Source organism: Mandrillus leucophaeus, unplaced genomic scaffold (assembly GCF_000951045.1).
Source record: "Mandrillus leucophaeus isolate KB7577 unplaced genomic scaffold, Mleu.le_1.0 Scaffold80, whole genome shotgun sequence".
NCBI classification, from domain to species: Eukaryota; Metazoa; Chordata; class Mammalia; order Primates; family Cercopithecidae; genus Mandrillus; species Mandrillus leucophaeus.
In genome coordinates, this window is record NW_012108697.1 from 4648207 (window position 1) to 4671442 (window position 23236).

General features: G+C 48.6%; 1 pseudogene; it reads right to left on the reverse strand.

Moving 5' to 3' along the window:
• Positions 1 to 3965: 3965 nt before the first annotated feature.
• On the reverse strand, positions 3966 to 11670 carry LOC105530167 (annotated as a pseudogene).
• Between the last annotated feature and the right edge of the window lie 11566 nt (positions 11671 to 23236).

The following is a 23236-nucleotide window of genomic DNA, read 5'->3' on the forward strand; positions in this document are numbered from 1 at the left end:
TTTGCATTTTGATGGGGCTGTATCAGAATGTCCCACATACAGTCACACAGATAGGAAGAGAGGGGTGGGAGGAAGTGCTTCGGATTCTGTACCTGGGCTGCAGAGAGTACCCAGGAATAGTATTCAAAGCACTTCCTCCCACCCAACCCCCACCCCACCACATGCTCTTCCTCCATACCCCCCAACCCCTGCCCCTGCCCCTACTGGCGGGCTGTAGCCCTGCTTGCACCTTAGAATCACCTGGAAAGCTTGAAAAACAATGCCAATACCCCAACCACACACCAAACCAAGCAAGCCAGCTGGCCCTCCCTCGCACCCAGGCACTGGATGCAGTTGTAGTGTTTGATTAGTGCCTTACTCTCTTAGACAGTGAGCTTATGGATGCAGGGTTTACCATTGTATACCATGTGCCAAGCAAACAGTTGGTATTCAATAAGTATTAGTTAAATGAATGATAATGGGAGGAATTGTGGAATCCATGAAACGATGAAAGGAAGATGACAAGGCAAAGAGGCGAGGCAAGGAGCAGGCCCCTCAGGGAGACCCCATTAGGCCCAGCAGCCCACAGTGGGGGGCCCAGGACCAGGGCTGACATCCACACCAAGCCCTGACCCCTTACTTGGCTGTGATAAGCAACCTCTTTTCTCCAGGGAGCTGATGGATCCCACCAAGGGCTGAGGAAACACTGGTCTTCAACCCTAATCACTGAAGGCTTTCTGAATGGCAGACACTAAGCACAGCCCAGAGGCAAGAAGCAAGGCTGGGCCCCTCTCCCCTGGACAACACTACTTCCAGAGCTCCCAATGAGGACTGTCATATTTGCACATGACAGAAACTGGCCAAATGGCAAAATGCCATACAGGTTACCCTACCGGCTTTTGGGCTTTCTCCTGAGCATGCTGAAAGGAGTCATGAGCTGCCCCATGGATTTAATATACTAGATACCCATGATACAAACCAAGCTAACAAAGTGGTCCCCTAGAAGATCAGAAGTGTGGTCCTCTCCTTTGGAAAACACCTGCCCCTCCACCCACCAACATCATAGCCCGGCAGCTCGTTGCCCAGGGAGGTGTTGGGAGTCCTAGCAAGCGAGAAGGAATGGACCAGTAGACTAAAGGGCTGTAAGAGCTAATACCAAGGTGGACACAGGATCCAAGTTGAAGGAAAGTTGCTTCCCAAAGCCAAACCCAAAGTGTGAGAACTGCACACCCCCCAGTCCTGCCTTCAATACTAGCAATATAATGAATGAGCATTTACCAAAGGTTTTCCTGAGCCTGGGGCTGTGCTAAACCCTATGTATGTATTATCTCTAGGTACTCTTATCATCCCCATCCATCAGATGAGAAAACTGAGGCACAGAAAAGCTAAATAACTTGCTTAAGTCTTTGAGGCTTTGCCGCCCAATGCAATAGCTGCTAAGGACATGCCACTATGGAGCCCTTGAATGCAGCTAGTTTGAACTGGGATGCGCTGTAAGCACAAAATACACCACAGTTCAGACTTAGTATTTTTTAAAAATGTAAAATAGCCCATTAACAATGTCTATATTGCTTGCATGTTGAAATAACATTCCAAATCGATTGGATTAAATAAAATGTTTTACTAAAATTAGCTTCAACTTCTCTTCTTAGTTTTTTTAATGTGGCTACTAGAAATTTTACAATGACACAGGTGGCTCCCATTGCATTTCTCTTGGGCAGCACTGCTTTGAGGTGTAAGTTAGGGAGAAGGGGGCATGGGAGACCTTTTAGTCAGGCCATATACTATTGATGGCAAACACATTTCGCACAACTTTCCGAGGATGTGCCTGTGTCCCAAATAGCTTCAGATTGTATCCAAACTGTATTATTTGCCTGTCAGTATTAATCTTGTTTCTCTACTGAGCTATGAGCACACAGAGGACAGGTAAACTCCAGGGCGTGGTGCCAGCCACCCCACATAGCCTTGGTCAGGGTCAGCAGAGAATAACCATGGCAGAGCCCCAAGTGAAATCCTTGCTGCCCCCTGGGGGAGACTCTGCGGGACCGGATTGATGTGCTGACCTTCCTCGGCCCTGTGAGGCAGCCTCACCAGCTCAGCCCTGTGGGAAGAGATGGGGGAAGGATCTGGGGACACTCGGAGTGGCCCGAACTCTTTCTGCTCATTACACATGCTCAGCCCCAGGGGGCCCACAGACTCCCTTCAAATCCCGGCTCTGCTTCTCACATTCTGCCCTTCCTGGTCATGAAATGGGAGGGATGGTGGGCTGCAATGGTGGCTCTGCAAGTGTCACCCTCCCTCCCTGCCTTTCCCGTTAGCCAGAGAAGCCGAGTGTATTAGTCCATTTTCACACTGCTATAAAGACATACCTGAGACTGGGTAATTAATAAACAAAGGAGGTTTAATTGACTCACGGTTCTACATGGCTCAAGAAACTTACAATCATGGCAGAAGGTGAAGGGGAAGCAAGCCCCTTCTTCACAAGGCAGCAGGAGAGAGACAGAGTGCAGGGGAAACTGCCCCTTATGAAACCATCAGACCTCCTGAGAACTTCCTAACTATCATGTGAACAGCATGGGGGAACTGGCCCCATGATCCAGTCACCTCCCACCGGGTCCCTCCCTAGACTCATGGGGATTACAATTCAAGATGAGATTTGGGTGAGGACACAGAGCCAAACCATATCACCAAGTGAGAGAATGATGACAGGGTCACAGCCAACTCTGTAGGGAAGCCTACACACCAGTCACCTCCACGAGATGCCATATTCCACACAGACACACAAATTATGTCTACTAGCCACCCTAGAAAAGTAAAATCAACAGACCAGTGAACACTACATTTGGGGATGCAGCCTGGTGGAGCTGGGGATCTGGATGAGAAAGAAGCAGGGAACACTCCCCCTACTCAGCATGGCGCCCTGGTGTGGTGGAAGTTAATGCACACAACTCATGCCCTGCACATGCTGTTCCCTGCCTGGAACAGCTGCCCCACCCGACTAACTCCCACCCTTGCATGTTGGGCTCTGGCTGCCCCTCTGTGGAACCGTCCATGCCCTGCCACCTGGGAAACGGTGTCTCCCACCTCTATCCCACTGCCACCCCTTATAATGCCCCCCACACAGTGCCCAGCCTGGTGCCACCCTCCCCACTTGGAGGGGAAGATTAGACACTTAGACACGAGGCCCTGCTTGGAGAAGCCTGTTCAGCACTGAAATAAGCACCGTTTTATCTCAAGCTTCTCATTTTTATTCCAAACACAAAATAGAGAAGTTTTATCAAGCACATTAAATCACCACTCTTCCTCCTTTTCTCACATTCCAACAAACGCGATTTAAGCCTTGGCAGGCTCGAACAAATGGGAATCAAAATTCAAGTCACTTTACAACACATCCTGGAGTTCATTCATCCTCATGTTGATTGCTTCAGTCACCCCTCACCAAGCGTCTTCCGGGAGCCAGAGGCAGTGCTAACACCGCGGCATCCCATGGTCGTCTCTGCCCTCCAGAGGCTGCCGGTCTAATGGGAAACAGCTTGCTGCATCTTTAGTTGTCTGTCTGTATGTCCCTGTGCTATGACAGAGAAATGAACAGAATGCTGTGGGAATACAGATGATAGAGGGAAGGACTAATCTGTCTGGAGGGATCAGAGAGGACTTCACGAAGGAAGTGACATGTTAGCTGGATTTTTTTTTTTTTTTTTAATGATAAACTCAGGTTTGTTGCGCTGGGTTGAACCTATGAAGGTAGGACCTGGGAAGGGGGACAGGGGCAGATGAAGTTGGTGACTGTATCTTCCCGGCCATTGCTGGGTTCTCAGCACCCTAGGATCTGCTGCCCAAAGGCCAGGCTCCCAGTGAAGTTCTAGGTGAGACCCAGTGCTGGGGGGCAGGGTCCTCTTCCTGACAGTGCAGCCTGTGGGATCAACTGCAAGGTCCTATCGTGGAGGCGGGGGCTGCGATGTTGGCCTGCGCTGGGGCCAGCCTCTTCAGGAAGGTGCCTTGTTGGAGGAGGTGGTAGCAGCCTCCCCTTTCTTCTTGATCGGGGCCTTCAGCAGTGTCAGCTTCTTGGGCAGGCTGTTGCTGGCTTTCATTACCACGTCATGTTCGATCTTCTTCCAGATCCTGACTTCTAGGTTCTTCTTAAGCTTTTGTTGCTGACCGACGCGCGCCTTCTTGGGAGCTGTAACACGACCGTCTTTCCTCAGGCCCCGGTTCCTTTCAGAGGCCGCCGCTGCCTCTTCACTGGCTTGTGCGCCTGGAACTCGCGCTGCCCGTGCGCTAGGATCCGGCATGCGGCAGAAGAGGTCAGCTGGATCTTAAAGGATAAGAAGAAAGGAAGAGATGTTCCGGACAAAGGGAACACACATGACAATGCAAGAACGTAGGAAAGGGCACTGTGAATTCCGAACACAATGAGAAAAATTCCGCACACCTGGACTCTAAGGTGCAGGTGCAGGAGTATTGCTGATGAGGCCAGGGAGGAAAGCTGGGTCCACGTGTTGAAGGGCTACGTGTGTTGCTGTAGGTGGCAGGGAGCTGATGGTATCTATTTTGTAGAGAATTCACTCTGGGCAGGGCGCAGTGGCTCATGCCTGTAATCCCAGCACTTTGGGAGGCCAAGGAGGACAGATCACGAGGTCAAGAGATCAAGACCATCTTGGTCAACATGGTGAAACCTCGTCTCTACTTAAAATACAAAAATTAGCTGGACGTGGTGGTGTGTGCCTGTAGTCCCAGCCACTCAGGAGGCTGAGGCAGGAGAATCGTTTGAACCCGGGAGGAGGAGGTTGCAGTGAGCCGAGATTGTGCCACTGCACTCCAGCCTGGCGACAGAGTGAGACTCTGTCACACACACACACACAAAAAGAAAAATCACTCTGAAAGCTGGGTGAAAAGCAAGACCATTCTGGAGAGCATAACGTGCCCTACTGGGCACAGCACATTGGACCGTTGTAGAAGAGGATTGACTTTTTATGTTAAGGGTCTTCTTGCTACAGACTAGACAGACAGGAGTGGGGAAATTAAATTTAATCTCCTAAATAGGGGATGGTGCAGATGTCCCCACTCCTGCCTCCCATGGCCATGACAGGCATTGCTAATCAATCACAGCACTACTTTCTGCTGAGTCTGGTCTCAGCCCCAGATTCTTCCCAATACAGAGCTCCATGTTGCCACCACAATTTAGCCGAGGCGGCACATGAAATGAAGCATAGTTTCCATTATTACACCAGGGAAATAAGCCTATTATTGACGTTAGTCCAAACCAAGCAACATCAGCTAGGAAAGCTTAATGTAAAAGTTCCTGAGAAGTACTATTCAAAATAAACACAATGAGTTGGAGGGGAAGAATCAAGTTCACAGCCTTGAGAAAGTAGCATTTAAAAGTGGCTGGGGGCGGGGAGGTCTTGGGCCTCGAGATTAATTTTTTTCCAGTGCAGCAGACTCACAGGTTAATCATCATAAAGCTGTCACTCTCTCCACCCTGCTCTTGGAGGTGATAAGCAACATTCAAGGCCTTGCCGCCACAGGTTTTACCTTCCAATTTGCCCTTTCACCTGCAGGAGAAGGGAGCTGCAAAGTGCAATGTCAAAAAGAAATCAATTAGGATTCCTAAAGTGGGTGAGGGGGTAGCCATATTCCTGGTCCAGCCCAACAAGTCGGCTGTTCCCCTGGCTAGAACGAGGCAAGAATCCATCTGGTCATGGCTCCCTGCCCTATCTCAGTCCAGAATTCCAGAACAACAGCAGGGCTCAAGTTCTGAAGATCCGGGCTTTGTGCTCCAGGGGTGGCCTTTGGCAAGGAAATGGGACAAGTAAATACCACATGGGTCTTTTGATCCTCTGTGGTTGACCTCTGCCCAGGGCCTGCATTTCCTTTTCACACCTCCCAGCCCCACCCCAAAAAGCAGAAGGAAAGCAATACTGTCCCCTGGGGTTCCCACCACCAAGTGCCCAGAAAAACTGGAAAGGTGCAGGGAGAAGGAGTCCCACCCCATTCCCCTGAGCATGCCTCCACCTTCTGTGCAGGGTCCCACAAAAAACTGCCTTTTTGCTTCCTCCTCACCTGAGTAGGAGGCCCCAGCAGCTATGGCTGGTCCCTAATAGGGTGGGAGCCCAGCACCCCAGACCCTAAGTCAGCCGGCATCTGTGAATCCTGAAGTTCCCTGACCCACAGCAAAAACCCACAAGGACCCAGCAAGCAGGGCGGGACACTGGAAATCTCAGCCAGTGTGGACATTAGAACTGGAAGACATGCATGGGAGGGAGGGTCCTTCTAGACCAGGACTGAGTCCCCAAGCCACTAGAGGCAGAATCCTTAACCCTAGCCTCAGCTTCCTCCTCTATAAAATGGGAATTCTAACACTGACTTTGCAAGTGTATTGGAAGGATTAAAAACTGGGTACAGGAGGAGCCACCTAACAGGGTAGCTGGCACACAGCAGGGGCTCAGCACATGCCCAGCTGGCTGTCTAGCTGGACCATCCACCTAGACCATGTGAACGGCAGGAGGCCAGGAGCCGTGGCTCATCCGTACGGGGTGGTGGGGAGGTGGCTGTTTTCACTACCAAGCAGAGAGCGAAGCTTCGGCCATGGAGCGTTCAACCCCTCAGCCAATGGTGACCCCTGAGGCCCATGAAATTTCAAGGAGATTCTGTAGGATTAGGAACAGAAGGAACTGGGCCAGCCTCCATCCAGCCTTTGTCTCTAGGACAGTGGCCTTTGTGAGACACACTCACTGCCAGCACCCCCACCTCCCGGGCCACCTGAAATCCTGGCAGGGTTTGTTCTCCTTTAAGCATGGCCAAGTCTACCCCAGAGCTGGGCAACCATTCAGGGAGTTCTGCCTAATGTATGCACCCCTATCACGTCAACCTCAGGCTGGGGTGGGACAGTCTGGGTAAATGGTTTAATAGCAGGACAGTCACATGCCTGATATTCACTGCACCTTCCTCCCTTTCCAGTTTTCCAGCCTCAGCCCAGACTCATGATAGAGAGACCCATGCATCCCCTGGCAAGGGGGTTCCCCAAGCCATTCAGCTTTGGCCCCAAATATACCCAGCAAACTGAAAGCTCATCAGAAGGTTGTCTCCACCCTATTTAGGAACCATCTTGTGCTCTTGGCACTCACTCTGGGAGACTATGCTGTATCCCACACAGCTTATCCAAAAACGATCTTCCCATTTCATCAAACTTTCCCTGAAAGCACTTGGGTAAACATTGCCTGTGACATTAAATTTCCAGTGTTTTTTGTGTGTGTGTGTCCCCTACAGATGGGACTCTAGACAGCTGCCCATTGCTTTGCTGAGGTGCCAAGATAATTTCCTTCCTAGAAACTCACAGCTCCACAAATGCCAGCCATTGTCCAGGTGATGCCAGGTCAGACTCTAGCCCATGGCGGCAGCTTCTCTTAATCCCCTTTCACTGCTGAAAGGACATGCACATCTCCAAGTCACTGCAGCTTCCAAAATGCTTTCCCACCTTGATCTCTTTTGGTCAAAGTTCTGGGATTTGGGGTGGGCAGAAGCCATCATCTTCCTCCTATAACTGAGGAAACAAATGGGCAGAAAAGTAGCCCAGGGGCTCATGGAGCTAGAAGTGGCAGAGAAATGGCAACGATGTCTCTTGGCAGATCCAGAACACAACAGACACGTCTGTGCCTTGAATTTTTAAACTATTTACATATTCTTTAAGCTTATTTGGCTGCAAGTTGAAAGAGATAACAGATGGGACCCTCTGGGAAGGAGAGAGGGGAAGACTGGGCAAGATACGCAGAGAGATGAGACATCTGCAGCAAAAAGTAGTATTGATAGTATGAATAGGGACCATATATTGAGCACTTACTACGTACTTCACATCTATTATCACATTCTACTCAACTTGTGACAGGATATCATCTCTATTTTACAGCTGAGAAAACTGAGGCTCAGAGAAGAGAAGTGACTGTGCAGATACTCACCCAACAGATGGAAAAGCCTGATATACATCCATGTTTGTCTGAACCCCTGAGCCATCACATCAGCCACTACGCCGCTCCAGTTGCAGTCCGGTTCTGCCATTTCTAGCTCCATGGGGCACTGGGCTGTTTTTCTGGCCCTTTCTGTTTCCTCCATTGTAGGAGGCAGATCATGTCTTCTGCCCACCCCAACTCCCAGAATTTTGACCAAAAGAGATCAAGGTGGAAAAGCATTTTGTAAACCTGCAATGAACTGGAACTGCCAAGCATCTCCCGGCCTTCCTACTGAATCAGAGCAGATTCCTTCAATGGAGGACGTTGCCCCTCTTTTCTCCCACCACTCTACAGGGCACTGGTTCCTCCTCTTCTATTTGGAAATGGTTCTAAAATCAATAAGATTGTCGGCATCAAGCCCCAGTCATGCCAACATCAGGCACCTGGAACCCTGAGCCCTGCTGGTCGGTCAGCTCATCGGCCCCCTTGCATGATCCAGAGCAATTACATGCTTAAAATTCAAAGCCAGGTTGCACAGGGCCCCAACGTGGGAAAATGTCATGATTTTTCCCATGTGAACAAGTGACACAAAATATGAAAATAGCAGAGGGACTCCACCCCACCACTGATTGGTCTCGCACAGCTAAAAAGGAGAACAGAGTTTTATGACGGGACAAGATCAACAATGAATTGGCTTGTAGGGAGGAAAAGAGATGATATAATATTTTCTTGAGCTAAAGGGACTAAAAATAGTGTGAGGTTTTCCAAGTGATGGTACTTGGTGGTGGTGGTGGCGGTGGTACTTCAGGATGTGGCTGCTAATCGTATATTGCAATAGCTATTGGCATGTTCAGAGCCGTTCACAGGGACTGGCTGCTCACCCAGCTCCAGGAACAAGGAACAAGGAGAGGGCCACCTGTCCCCATTATTGCACCTTTGCTCCTGCAGTGCACCTCCCTGAAATGCCCTTCCTTCAGCCCACACTGAGTCCAGACATCCCATGTCCTGAGCTCCAGCCAGCTCCTCCGGGTGGCATTTCTCAAACTTTTCCCCAAATCACTCCAACAGCAGAGGAGAATTTGCAGGGGGCTGGGTGAAGGGTGAAATTTGAGACGCGCCTGTCGACACCAACACAAGCATGAAATTTCCTCCAAATCTCAGTTTCATCCCAAGAATTCATGAAAAGATGTCATTTACTGTAAAAAGTTTAAACTTGTTTTAGTATTTAAAAATCAGTTTGTTTCCCGATGTCATAGTTATGTGGTTACTCAGAAGGGCTGTTTGCCTTGTGCCGTCCAGAGCTCCTCGGCCCAATGCTGCCAGTGTGGAGTGCCCCTCAGTGACAAAACAAAGGCTTTTGCTGAGGACCTCAGAGCTCCTATGGCCACTGAGGCAACTCATTCACTCATCCATCAATTCGTTCATTTACTCATCCAATATGTATTTACCAAACTCCTCCTAAATGCCTACTCTTAGGGACACAGCAGGAAGGAGTCCAACCCTCCAGGAACCCTATCTCATGGAGGAGACAGACAAGGAGACTGTGTGTCACAGCTTGGTGACAAGTGCTCCAGCGGAGACTAATCAAAGGGACTTTGGAAACTGGGCACTAGGGCTCAGGAAAGCCTTCCTTGCAGGGAAAGTGCAAGCCGGGGTGCAACCCAGCCTAACAGTGAAGAGCCATGTGTCATAATGGGGCAAGCCAGTTAACCACTCAGTTTCTTCATCTGTAAAATGGATATAATAGAATCATATGGTTTTCATGAGGATTAAATGTATTTAATTAAAGCAGTGCAAAGTGCTTACTATGGCACCTGATCCATACTAAGTGTTCAATAAATATTACCTATTGAGCTGGGACCTGAGGAATGGGTGGAATTGGGACGTCGGGCTGAAGGACAGAAGGAGGGGAAAAGAGAAGAGTATGTTTCATACACAAGGAACAACACACTGAAGAACAAATATTCAACACATATTTCTTGAATGAATACATTCTATAAGGGAAATTAAAAGTAATGCAATCTTGATAAACCACACCCTTTGTCTATTTTTTCCTGGTGAGTGTGTGTAGGTGGCACTGAGTGGCACCTGAGCCAGGCACCCAAAGGCAAGCCCACTGCACCTTTCTAAGAAGGATGTGAACTCCTTAAGGGCAGAGATCGCATCTTTCCCCTCTTGGGATCCCACATCTCTGAGCTAGGGTGAACTGCAGGGTCTTATTTTTTGATCTCCAAGGGTGACTCATTCACCCCTCTCCTCCCTCTTTTGGGTATTTCATCACCACTTCCATCCTGGGGAAAGGCCTTGGCCAAGATCATTGGAGAGATCCAGGTGTCCCACTTCCTGGAAGGACCTGAGTAATGCAGGCTGGGGCAAACAGCCCTGGATTTGTATTCAAGTCCTAGCTCTGCCAGCAGGAGGCTCTGGGTCCTTGGCTGAGTCACGTGGGACACCAATCCAGAGAAGGTGCTCCCATAGGAGCAGACTTCAGAGGTTTTGATGGGAAAGGATGACCAACCATCCTGGTTCTCCCTGGACTGAGAGGTTTTCTGGGATTTGGGACTTTCAGTGCCAAAACCAGGAAGGCCCAAGGCAAACAGAGATGAACTGGTCACCCGGCAAGGTGGCCCCAGGGAAACCATTCTCACTCCCAAACTTGTTTCTCCTCTCCCACATTCTGCCCCCTCTACCTCCCCAGACCTGAGTCGCAAGTCAGCACCAAACAGCATCAGAGTCCTTTAGCTTCTTGGCTGACTCATGGATCTGTGTCTTTGCAGGAGGAGAGAGGATGAGGAAGAAAAAGTGTCTGGCATTGCCCCCATGATGCTTCCACACTCGAAGTTGGCGTCAATCCGCTGTCTGAGGGGGAGGACTGGGCCACGTTCTCTCAGAGTCCATGTAGGGCCAAAACCAGCTAGCCAGGATGCTGGCAGGGCAGGGGAATGGGGAGGTTGGTCCACTCTGCTCTCAAGAGGTCAGGGTGATGGAATTTATGACCTCTGGTGGCGCTGAGCCCACCACTCCTCCCCATGAGGGCTAATTGAACTGGTCAGTCCGATGCTGACTCGCTAGGCAGAGTGTGGGCAGGAGGCTGCAGGGGGGTGCCTTCATCCAGGTCCCAACCCCACCCACACTTAGAAACCCAGGACAGTCCCCTTGGGCCGCTTTTCAGATCCCCTTGGCATGTCCGCCTCAGAGATCGCAGCAGGCTCTCCGTCATCCCATCCGAGAGACCTCTCGTGTTTTCAATTACCAATCCCCATTTACATCCTGGCTGGGGCTTGAATGCCAGGCTATATTAGGCCATGCAGAGCCAGAGCCTGTTATGCTTTCTTGTTAGCCACATCACATCATATTTTTATGATGCCAGTTTTCTTCCTGAGTTCTCTAGAACCACTTCCATTAAAAAAAAAAAAAAAAAATCACACTTGAAGGTCCAAGGGCCCCTGTAGTTCCCAACACAGTCTGGAAAGGAACCCTCTGAGACCAGGGACAAAGAACTGGATAAATCTGAGGCAATGAGGGACGGTGCCTGTTTTTTCCATCCCCTGCAGCTGCCTGCATCTACCATCCCAAAGCCCGACTGAGCCTCTGGTTCCTTATGGCCCAGAGCAAGAAGACAAAGATCCAAGACTCTTGTAGGAACCAAATGCCCTTCCTTGGAGCAGCCTCTTCTGTCCCTCCTTGTCCCTCTGCGGACCCCCAGCACTTGAGTGCGGGGCTCCTGTGCTCTGTCATCCACCATGTCCATCAGCACTGTGGCAAGGAACATTAGAATTTGCAAAGTGCTGCCTCACCTGTGGTCTCCTTAGACTTACCTTTGGAGTGAGGTGGTAGGATACCCATTCTACAGATGAAAAAGTAGAGACAGTGGAAAGGGAGATGGTGTGCTCAAGTCAGGAAGACAGTAAATAGGAGCGTCAGAGCCCCTGGGGCTCGGCTCAGGGACCAGGCCCAGCTGCCTATACAAGTCTACACACTTGGTAACCCAAGAGGAGCTGCTGTACATTTGAGTTCCTTCCCCAAAAGTACACTCCTGGAGGTCAGAAGTCCTGGAAGCACTGTGCCCTCTGTACTGCACTCCCTTCCCAGCCTCCTCATGCCCAGGACAGGCGGCTTCCATAGGGTTGGGGACTGGGGCACCCAAGAGGGAAGAAGTGCTCTCTGTGACTTTCCACTTGTTCTCTGCCCCCAATTTTATACTAACTCCCTCTCTCTCTCTCTCTCACACACACACACACACACACACACACACACACACACAGAGGCACATCTGGGATTCAGAAAGAGACCCCAGACCATCTCAGGTGGGGAATGGAGGGGCAGGGTCACTCCTCTGGTGAGCTGTAAGTTTCTTCCCTGGTCAACAATTGAGCATGCTGCCAATGTGTTGGGGGCTATGGTTGAGGAGGGGCTCCCAAGGAGGCGCAGCGGGCGAGCTGAGGCAGAAGTGGTAGGAATAAGGGCCTGCTGCTTTGAGAGCAAGGCTAGGTCTTCCTGCCTCCATGAGATCCTGAGGCTATGGCTGCAGACAACAGAGGATCAGGGACCAACTCCAGGTGTTCTCCATGTTTCCCATCCAAGAAGAACAAGGGCAAGTCCTTTGCCCATAGTTCTTTGGCCATTAGCCCCTCTATGTCCTTCAGACCCCATGGGGCAGGACACAGACCACCTAACAGAACTGGCCCAACAGAAGGATTGGCCCAGGGGAAGGACCCCAAATCACCAGGGCAATGGACCTTGGTTAAATGGCCGTGGTTGCTTCCAGGTCTCTAGCTCCCCTTCAAGCCATGAATCCAAGTCCATTCTCAGTGAAGCTAATGGGCCACATGAACCTTCCTCGTACAAAGAAGCAAGGTTCTAGCCTCCTTATTTCACTGAACCCCCACTCCCTGGGCCACCCCACCCACACCTCTCCTCCCATCCCTAACTTCTGCCCTCAGGCTCTTCCCTCACACCTACTGGCCAACCCCATCACCATGGCAGCAAGGGCCCAAGGGTCAACAAGACCGTACCCAACACCCTCGACATGTAGGCACTGTGCTAGACCTCGGGTGGGGAGCAGGATAGGCACAGCCTTGACCCACCCAGCACTTTCAGGCTAGAGAGGGAGGAAAGGCTTACATAGACCAATAAATAATAAATAATCAAATAATATGGTAAGACAAGGATCCAGAATACATCCCCTTTCATGGTGTGATGAAGCAGCCCAAAAAGACTGTAAATGGGAAACATGGAGGAATTTGGTGAGCCAGTGACACCCCAGCTGGTTTTGGAAAGACAAAAGAAATGTGATCCCCAACATTCCTCTCTTCCTCAAGACAGACATTCCTCATTCCTCAGGTGAATGAGGAACATAGGTGTGCAGACTTCAGGGTCCACACGTTTGACCACAATGCTCCTTTATTTTTCACTGGATTCATGTACACACATAGATGATTTATAGAGATTATTGGCATTTACAGAGTTTTGTGCCCAAATACTGTTGCATAGTTTTGAAAGCTGAACTTCTATAGAAATGTGAGGGGAATAAAGCAGAATATTTAAGTGCAGAAAGCTGGCAGCCCAAATGACCTATGCTCTCAGCTCATCTGGCTTCACTTTGCCAACTAGATCAAATAATGTCCCCAAAATGCAATGCACAAAAATACACACACATTCCAACAATGTCTAAACCCATTTCTGGAAGGTTTCACCATGAAATAAGTCACTTGGTGGCTACAACTCCTGTTACAGGACAGCCAGGATTTGGGTCATGCCTCTGGGACGATGATGGCGTTGTGCTATTTGCAGAGCCAGGAAATAGTTGTGAGAACAACTGCTCTGTCCTCTTTAGAAACATGCAAATGGTAAGTTGGACCCCGAGACTGGAAGCCCAGATGGTCAGAAGTCCTCTACCTCCTATCCAGTAACATAAGAGAATCCCAGAAATTGATGGATAACTGAAAGTTCCTCCCACCCTCCCAAGGAGTTGTTCCAAGTAATCTTATATACTTGACCTGTTGGCCCCCATAGGACAGCACGTGGGTTATGGGTTTCTGACCTTGGTTTGATGGACTCTAGATAAGTTCAAAGAACTGTTTAAGGCAGTGTCAACTTAGTTTGAATTAGAAAGTTGATCATAACACAGGGACAAAGTGACACCCAACTAAAGAAGCAAAACAAAGAAACTCACTTCAAATTCACGCAATCTTTGAGCATATTGATGAGGTGACTTTGACCCAAAGGTCACAGGACTATATCTGTCAGGACTTCCTTGTTGTAAGTGACAGAAAACTCAACTCAGATTGGCCTAATTAAAAGAACGGGAATGTATTGGCTCATGAAATTTTTTAAAAGTCTAGAGATAGGTCTCACTTCACACACAACTAGATTAAGGACTCAATTGGTGTCATTAGGGCTCCATTTCTTTTCCTCTTTCAGAGTTCTTCCATCTTCCATGGTGCCCCAGGTTGTGGATGGACATGGCACATCCAGTGGGAAAAAACACTGCCTCTTTCTCAACAATTCCATTGAAAGTCTTCTGGCATCTCATTGGCTCTGACCAATTCAGGGATGGGCCCCTGGCCCACTCATTGTGGTCACAGTGGGGGATACAATGGCAGGCTACAAATCTGGGTTTAGCTCATAGAGTCACCTTGGAGCCCACCCCAAACACACCAACTGAGAGCAATACATAGATGGGAGTGAGGCTATTGCCAGAAGAGGGAATGATGACTGGGAATGCAAACCACAGACATTCACTACATAACAAGCGGGTTGATTTTCATGCGTGGCCTCTATCCCACATATGACCCTGATGAGCTACAGACAGAATCCAATCCCTTCAATACCATCACCATGGTTCTCTCCGCCCCAGTGAAAAGAGGTTGCTGGGAGTGCTGCAGAAAAGCAGGGAATATGCAGAAGGTACAAGAAAGTCTCCAACCCCACAAAGAGCCTGGAGCTGACACCTCACAAAGAGTGTCATATGTCTACTGCTTCCATCAATTTTGCTCCCATCCTGCTCCCAGGCAGGGAAATTGTCCAGATCGCATCTGCAAAGCTGAGATCAGCAGAGTCTGAGTCATCCCTGCCCCATGATGGTAGGAGCCCAGGGCTGGGTCAGAGAAAATGTGCATAAGACATTCTTCATTGTATTGCTGGGATAGAGAGTGAGGAATCATTATCACCGAATAGGTATCATCATCATCATCATCATCATCACCACTAAAAGGAGACAAAACCCATAAGACAACAACAGCATGTACCGAATACAAACCAAAACAATTAAAAACTGAGAGCAAGTGACCACATTAGTCATCAGGACAACTGAAGTAAGATTGGGCAGCACAAGGCAAGTGAGTTGCGGTGAGTGATTCAGGACTAACACCGCGAACAGTGAGCACAGGCCCGAGATGCTGCAGATGAGCAAGTGCAGTGACGGGGTGCCAAGACCCTGCCCGACCCAGGCCACACAACAGAGAACCCAGAAGAAGTGGCTGTGAATACATGCCCAGGTGACCCTGACTTTGAGGCTCTGCTTCAGCAGGTTCCATGGAGGGTGGCATGGAGGACAGGAGTCACCCAGAGAGCAAAACAAAGGCTGACCTTTGTTGCTGCACACACAAAGGATGACCAGGAATGGTACTGTGAAGCCCGGAGCCATATGAGCTGATTAGTTCTGACCCCCTTCCCCTTTCTGGTTCTTCCCTACAGATCCAGGGCCATCCTTACTTAACGAGCTGAGACCACCTTTTGTCTCCGGCCTAAAAGCTGGGACAAGAACACCTTCCTCTAACTCCACTGTCCTGAGCACTGGCAAACTCCTAGATCAGGGTTCTGTTTTCAATCCCTCTCCCTGTGTTTAAAAGCTAAGACTTTCCCCCAACTCAAAACACTCATTGCCATATATATAGATATATAGAGAGAGATAGAGGGAGGAAAGGCATATATATGTATAGTATATGACATGTTTGTGTATCCCATACACACACACTTGTGCTTGAACACATCCACTCCTCCATATCCTCAAGATCCTGCACAAAGCTATTCTCTCTGAGGATTGTTCCACAACCCTCCAGGCAGTGCTTATCACAGCCCTTGACAGCCTATAGGTGTGTGATGGTTACTATTAAGTGTCAACTTGATTGGACTGAAGGATGCCTAGACAGCTGGTAAAGTATTGTTTATGGGTGTTGTCTGTGAGGGTGTTGACAGAGGAGATTGACATTTGAGTCAGTGGCCTGGAAGAGGAAGACCCACCCTCAATGTGGATGGGCACCATTTAATCGTCTGTCTGCATGGCTAGAACAAAGCAGGCAGAAGAGGGAATAGCTGGCTTGCTGGGTCTTTTGGTTTCATCTTTCTCCCATGCTGGATGCTTCCTTCTCTTCCTCTGATGCCCTTGGAAGGCTGCAGGTTCTTTGGCCTTTGGACTCTTGATTTACATCAGTGGTTTGCCAGGGGCACTCAGGCCTTGGGCCACAGGCTGAAGGCTGCACTGTCAGCTTCCCTGCTTTTGAGGCTTTTGGACTGAGCCACTACTTGCTTCTTTCTTCCCCAGCTTGCAGACAGCCTTTCATGAGACTTTGCCTTCTGATCATGTGAGCCAGTTCTCCCCTATACACTCCCTTTTGTACAGACATATATCCTATTCGTTCTGTCCCTCTGGAGAATCCTGGCTAATACAAAGTGTATCCACACAAGTCTTTGTACATCCCATCTTCACTCTGGAGTTGTTTCAAGCACAAAAATGCATCAGAGCGACAGCTCTTGGGAAGTCAAACACCTGCAGATCTCATCAGGTTTTATCTTAGCCCTTGTACCATATCAACCACTGATAATTTAAGAGCAAGGACTTTGCCAGCCAGGAGACAGGCTCTTCCCTGGTGGACAGCACTTCCTCTGTCCTTAAAACATAAGCACTTACGTTCTCTTTCCTGTGGAACTTAGTCCCTGTGAGGTGAGCGATTTCCTCTGTCTTTGTGCACATCCAGTGTGGGGCAGTCATGTAATATGTGTGCTTTGTCACACTCAACACCATGTTCTCATTTTTACATTCACCATTTCTGCATTAACGTGGTTCTCAATGGTCACGTCTACTGACTTAAGTATATTTCATCATATTAACTCATTCATCCACCAAATGTTTACTGGATGCCTACTATGGGTTGTAGGTGACTGAAACTCAGCAGGAAACAAAGTCCTTGGATGTGGCATCATAAACATGCAGCCACAAGCTATGGGAAGAGCTGTGGACTGTGCCCCTGAAGAAGTGGTAGAGCAGAAACTGAACCCTGAGTAACCTTGGCGTGTCACATAGATCTAACACAAAGTCAGAATGACAATATGCACCCACTGGTGGGACTGCATGAGAACTCAGATATGAAGAGGGCATTGCAAACAACCCTGATGGATATGTGGTGTTATGAAAATATGCCATGTCCCTATGAGTAGACATCAGATAGTTTTCAATGCTTGCTAACATAAACAGCATTATTGTGGGCATCTTTTTTTCTCTTAATATGAGTTCTTTAGTGAGTGTTTTTCAAGAGTGCGACAATGGAGAAAAATAATATTGTAAGTAATGTTATGGCTCTTCTTACAATATTGCCAGATTTCTCTCCAGAAGATAAGACCCAATTTGCATATCATACCAGTGTGTATGAACACATGTGTTTCTAGAGGGGTTATTTAAAATATTAGCACCCAATAGAGCATGAGCATGCAGCAGTCAGAACGGACACCTGCTGTCGACCTCCAGCACAGCTGTGGCTTTCCTGGCCTTGCGTTCTGTGATTTCTCCTTTTTACTGTGATTTTATTATGTGACTTTATTATTTCCGTATTTTTTTTACTGTGAGATATCCTACAGTTGTTCTCAGGCTCATTTCTTTCATTGCTAGAAAGTTCTTCCATTAACCAAATGGAGATGCATTTATTTCCCTATGTGCCGACCATCAACATCGATATCAGACTCCTCTTATTATAAGGAATCAGTCTTAAATGTGCAGGATTGGAATTTTTTCGGAATATTTTCTACCTAATGTCTTTTCCCATCGTGTTGATTTCCTTTTTGGTGAGACTGTTTTTTTTCTGCTGTAAACATCTATTTTTGAATTTTTATGAATTGATTATGTCCATCTTCTCTCATCACAGCCTTCATTTCTTCAATAGACAGTAACATATCTTCCCTCTAAACTGGAGACACTATAGTGTTTCCTTCTTGCTTTCAAAGGATTTTTCATTTTGCTACAAAAATTATACATGATCATTACAGAAAAATGTAAGAAGAAAATTTTAGGAAAAAATTGACGGCAAAGGTAACTACTAACAGTTTGTTTTTCCAGTTTTTTTGTCTTTTTATTTTTCAATTTCTATGAGATCATACTCTACTGGATATCATCTGTCTTTTTCTCTTAAATCTATATTATGAACAGTTTTCACATAGATTTGTTTTCTTCTTAAATACACAAAATATTCCAGTGTATAAATGAAATAAATGTTGCAGAGTTAATGCCCTATTATTGGTGAGAACTACTGATTCTAATTTCTTGCATTGTCTATAACACAATGAGTTACTCTAGTTATTTACTTTATCTCCAACATGAAACTCAGGACAGGAATTAGATCTTTCCCATTTTGTATCCTCAGGACTTAGCATAGTGACACATTCACAGTAAGTGCCAGATAAATAAGTAAATAATAGCTAACCATTATTGAGCAATTACTTTGCACCAGACATTGTTCTAAACACTTAATTTACATTAACGTGTTTGTTTCTTACCAAACAAAAAACAAAAATTTTTACATATGAGTAAACCAAAGCATAAAGCAGTAAAGAAATTACTCCAATTAGTTCCCTTCACTTCCTCCTATTTGCTCTGCCCTTTCAGAACTTACACTGGGACAAAAACAGGGAACCCTGGTGCGGCCCTGAAGTGAAATATGGATCCACAGGCCACATTCCACAAAGCTAGCAGAGCAGGAGGCACGTGTTGGAGATGGGATCAAAGAGTGTCCAGCGATTACACAGAGGCAGCCCTGCCTCCAGACCTGTAGCTCACAGGACCAAAGCCATCGTCTATGTCAAATGCTGAGTTATTACTGCAAAGTCATCACCTCGTTTAATTCTACAGCAGCCCCATGAGATAAGTAATATTTTACCCATTTTTACTTGATGCCATGGGGAAAAAAGCAACATATCCAGGGTCACGTAGATTGTCAGAGTTGAGGCCAGGATGCAAACCCCAGTCCCTCAGACACCAAAATCTAAGCTCGTCTTAGCCCCACGCTGGAGAGCATTGGAGAACTCATGAGTTAGGGGCGGCTTATACGGTAGAAACCTTTCCCTCTAAGGGGAAAATCTGCATTTCTCATGATTTCCGTTAGGTTTACGTTTGTTTTTGTTTTTTTTCTTTTTTGAGAGAGTCTCCCCGTATCACCTAAACTGTAGTGCAGTGACGCAATCTCCACTCAAGGCAACCTCCACCTCCTAGGTTCAAGCGATTCGCATGCCTCAGCCTCCCAAGTAGATGGGATTAGAGGCATGCACCACCATGCCCAGCTATTTTTGTATTTTTAGTAGAAACAGGGTTTCGCCATGTTGGCCAGGCTGTTCTTGAATTCTCGGCCTCAAATTACGCGCCCGCCTCAGCCTCTCAAAGTGCTGGGATTACAGGCATGAGCTACCACACCCAACCCTTTTGGTTTAGATCTGAAACTCTTCTGACCAAAAGCTCTCCAGCAGTGGGCACAGAAGAACTGGGGAAGATACAAGTATCTAGCCCCAATCCATTTGAATGAGAAGAAAGAGTGATGAAAAGACCCTCCCTCAGAGCTTTCAAGAATGGGAGGGCAGGGGGCAGGCCCATGAGTAGCTCCTCTCAGGGGCAGCATGGCACCCTCCACCATGTACCCCCATTGGGCATTTGCCACCTTTGGAGAGGGGGAGTGGAACTGACAGCAAGACAGACCCAAGGATTAAGCCTCAGTATAACTGATGCCAAACCCCAGGTTCTTTCCACGATTAAAATTTTAAAGTATAGTGGTGTAGCTTGGCTTTAAAGTTTGGGTGCAATTTTGGGAGGCAGCAGAGGGAGCATGTATGTGGCATTCCACATGCAGGAGAATCGAAGCAGAGTTATGGAGGCAGAAATGAGCATTATGTTCAGAAGATAGTTAAACCAACCTGTGGTACAGCGAAGCAGCAAGGAGCACTAACCTGGCATCAGGAGACCTCAGTTTCAAGTCTAGAAATGCATCGTGGTCGTTCAGGTCACGTATGGGTCTTGGAGTTCTTCTAGGCCCACCCTCTTGTGCTATTGAAGACATAAGGTCTTCCATCAGGCTGTAAAGAGAGAAAGCTAAGACCTAAGAGGTCAACTCTCTGTTACAAATCACCCTAAAACACTGCCCAGCCCAGCCCCACTCAGCCCAGAGCAGTTATGGGAGCAAAAGGAGCTGCCCAGCTTCCAAACTGGAGAAGAAAAGGTTAGCACTACTGAGCCCCTACCAGACGCCAAGCGTAGGCCTAAGCAACGTACCAAAACACTGGCAACTTCTTCTACAAGTTACATGTGGAGAAACTGGTGCTTAGCCCTCTGTTCAAGGTTAAACCAAAGCTATGTGATGGAACCAGGATTTTAATTCCGATCTTCCTGATTCCAAAGTTTCAGCTTTAAAGTGCCCTTCTCAGGAATACCAGCCATTCCCTCCAAGACCTGGGACATGCACAGTGGGAAGCTGTCAGCACCTTCAGAAGAGGCGAGGTGCTACCCACACTATTGGAACTGGGACTTTGGGGAAGGATGCCTGGCAGGCACTGCTGGCAGAGGACCCCTGCAGCCATTTCTAAGCTGTGTCCGGACAGGGAGAGAGCAGGGAGAATCAGCACATTCTCCACTCTCACTCCTGCACCCTGATCTGCCGGTGGCTGCTCTTAGGCAGAACTCAGAGAGCACAGAAGAAAGAGTAAGGGGGCAGCTCACAGGGCTCAGCCCTCCAGGGCCCAGCATAGACAAGGGCAGAGACTATAGTCGGAGGGGCAAGTAGAGAATATCTAGTGTAGAACCCAATGCTCCCTCCCCAATGCCTTCACCTGGGCCACCCTCTCTGGGAGCTCCTGGGAGGGATAGCTCCATTCCCAGCAAGTGTTCAAAATGGAAGGATTAGGTTTCAGGCAAACAAGCAAATGTGGAGGGTCATAGGAAAAGGCCCAGCCGAGAGCAGTGAGTTTGCTGCTGAGAGCTCCTCATGGCAGGCAAAGTAGACATCCCTATCAAGTCACAAGTTCCCTAACTTCTTGGAAATGGATGACTTTTATCTTTGAGGGCCTGAACAGCCTGGCATAGGAGTCAGCAGTGCGAGTTCCAGACTTTGGGCTTATCAGATCTTCTGATTCCCAAGCAGAATCCATGGAGTTGGCAGGGGTGAGTCCTTGCAAGCTCTCATTCACCCTTGATAATCAACTAGTCTTTGGGGACATGATGTGCTTGTGCTCCACGGTCTCTCCTCAAATCTTCCCTGGCCTGTTGTGTCGATAGACGGTGATGTTCGGAAACGAGAAGTGCGTCAGACCAGGTCAGGTCCCGTGGCCTGTTAGGTCAACATACCACCACGACCGACCGAATTCACACTCCAGGAGATGTTTGCATTTGACCATGAATAGGAAGCTCTGAGCCAAGGAGAAGATGGAAATTCACAGAGGGTAGGGGCAGTGGTATACAGTATTTTGCAGGTAAGGGAAGCTCTAAAATCCCAATATCTGGGTCTGCACAGAGACTGGTGCTGCCACTGGGTGACCCTGAGGGAGTGAGGGTTCCTGGCCTTCCCTGTGGTGTCAGCACCCTAGTTAGGCTATTAACGCTCTGAGTTACTGCTCCCAATACCCCTCCCCTAACAGTCTCCACCCAGCAGCCAGAATGATTGTTCTGAACCAAAAAAAAAAAAAAATCTGATCATGTCCCTTCCCTGCCTAAAACACCTCTCATGGCTCCCCAAGCCCTCAAGATAAAACCTTTACCTGTGGCTGCATGATCTGGACTGTCCTCCTCCAGCCTCGCCATTCTCACATCTCATGGTCCTATTAAAGTGGACTTCATAAGTTGCTTGAACATGCAATGCCCCCCACCCCTGGCACTCCCAGTCCCTTTGCTGGACCTATTCCTACCCATCTCTCATCTCTCATCTGACTGCACACTTCTCCAGGCTCCCTCCCCAATGCCTTCACCTGGGCCCGCTTTCCCCATGGTGAGCCCACCCACCCTGGCACCTGCATCACTAGGCTTACCACTTGCTGGAGCCCACAAAAGAAGAAGTTTCCCCCACAAAAGAAGAAGCTTCCCCCACAAAAGAAGCAGCTTCCCCCACAAAAGAAGAAGCTTCCCCCACAAAAGAAGCTCTACCCCGCACAAAAGAAGAAGTTCTCCCCCACAAAAGAAAAAGCTCTCCCCCAAACAAAAGAAGAAGCTTCCCCTACAAAAGAAGCTCTCCCCACAAAGGAAGCAGCCCTCTCCCCACAAAGGAAGCTCTCCCCCAACACAAGAGGAAGCTGTCCCCAATAACAGAAGAGGCTCTGTGAGGTAAAGATCCTAATTAGTTTGCTCCCCACTCTACCCCAACACCTAGTACAAATAGAGTAATGTTAGTAACATTAGCTTGGGGCGGCTCCAAAACAGAGTTGAATGAATAAACGAAGGCAGGACTCTATCATTCTTTCATTAAATGTCTCCGTGTCTCCTCTAGGGCTAGGGCATAAAAAACAATCCCTTAAGTGTGTCCAGGGAGCATGCTGAGAACAGAGCAGCAGACTCCCTACTGGCCCCAGCCTCAGTGGCCATCACTGCTGGGCAGCTCTGAGCTCTGTCTGAGCCACAGACATGGGACGGGGATTACCCAGAGAACTGTGGCCAAGAGCCAGCCACATGGGTCCCTGGGGATCTCTCTCTCTCTCTGTCACCTGACCAGGTGACAGGGAAGACAGAGAAGAGGATAGTGTGTGTGTGTGCGCGCGCGCGCGCGCACGCGCACGCACATGTTCACACAGTCTGGCCACACATAATAACCCCACACACAGCCTTGCATCTGCATAGTCAGGGAGGAAGGAAGGCCTGTGCTTTTCTTCTACAGATGCCCAGTGACCCAAGCAGCTGGCCCTTGGACAAACTGCAGAAAGGCAGCTGGCCTCTCTCCAGCCTGTTCCCCAAAGTGCTGTTACTCTGCCTTTCTCAGGCTTTGGGTTCTACACTAGATGTTCTCTACTTGCACCTCTGGCTATAGTCTCTGCCCTTGTCCATGCTGAGCCCCGGAAGGCTGAGCCCTGTGAGCTGT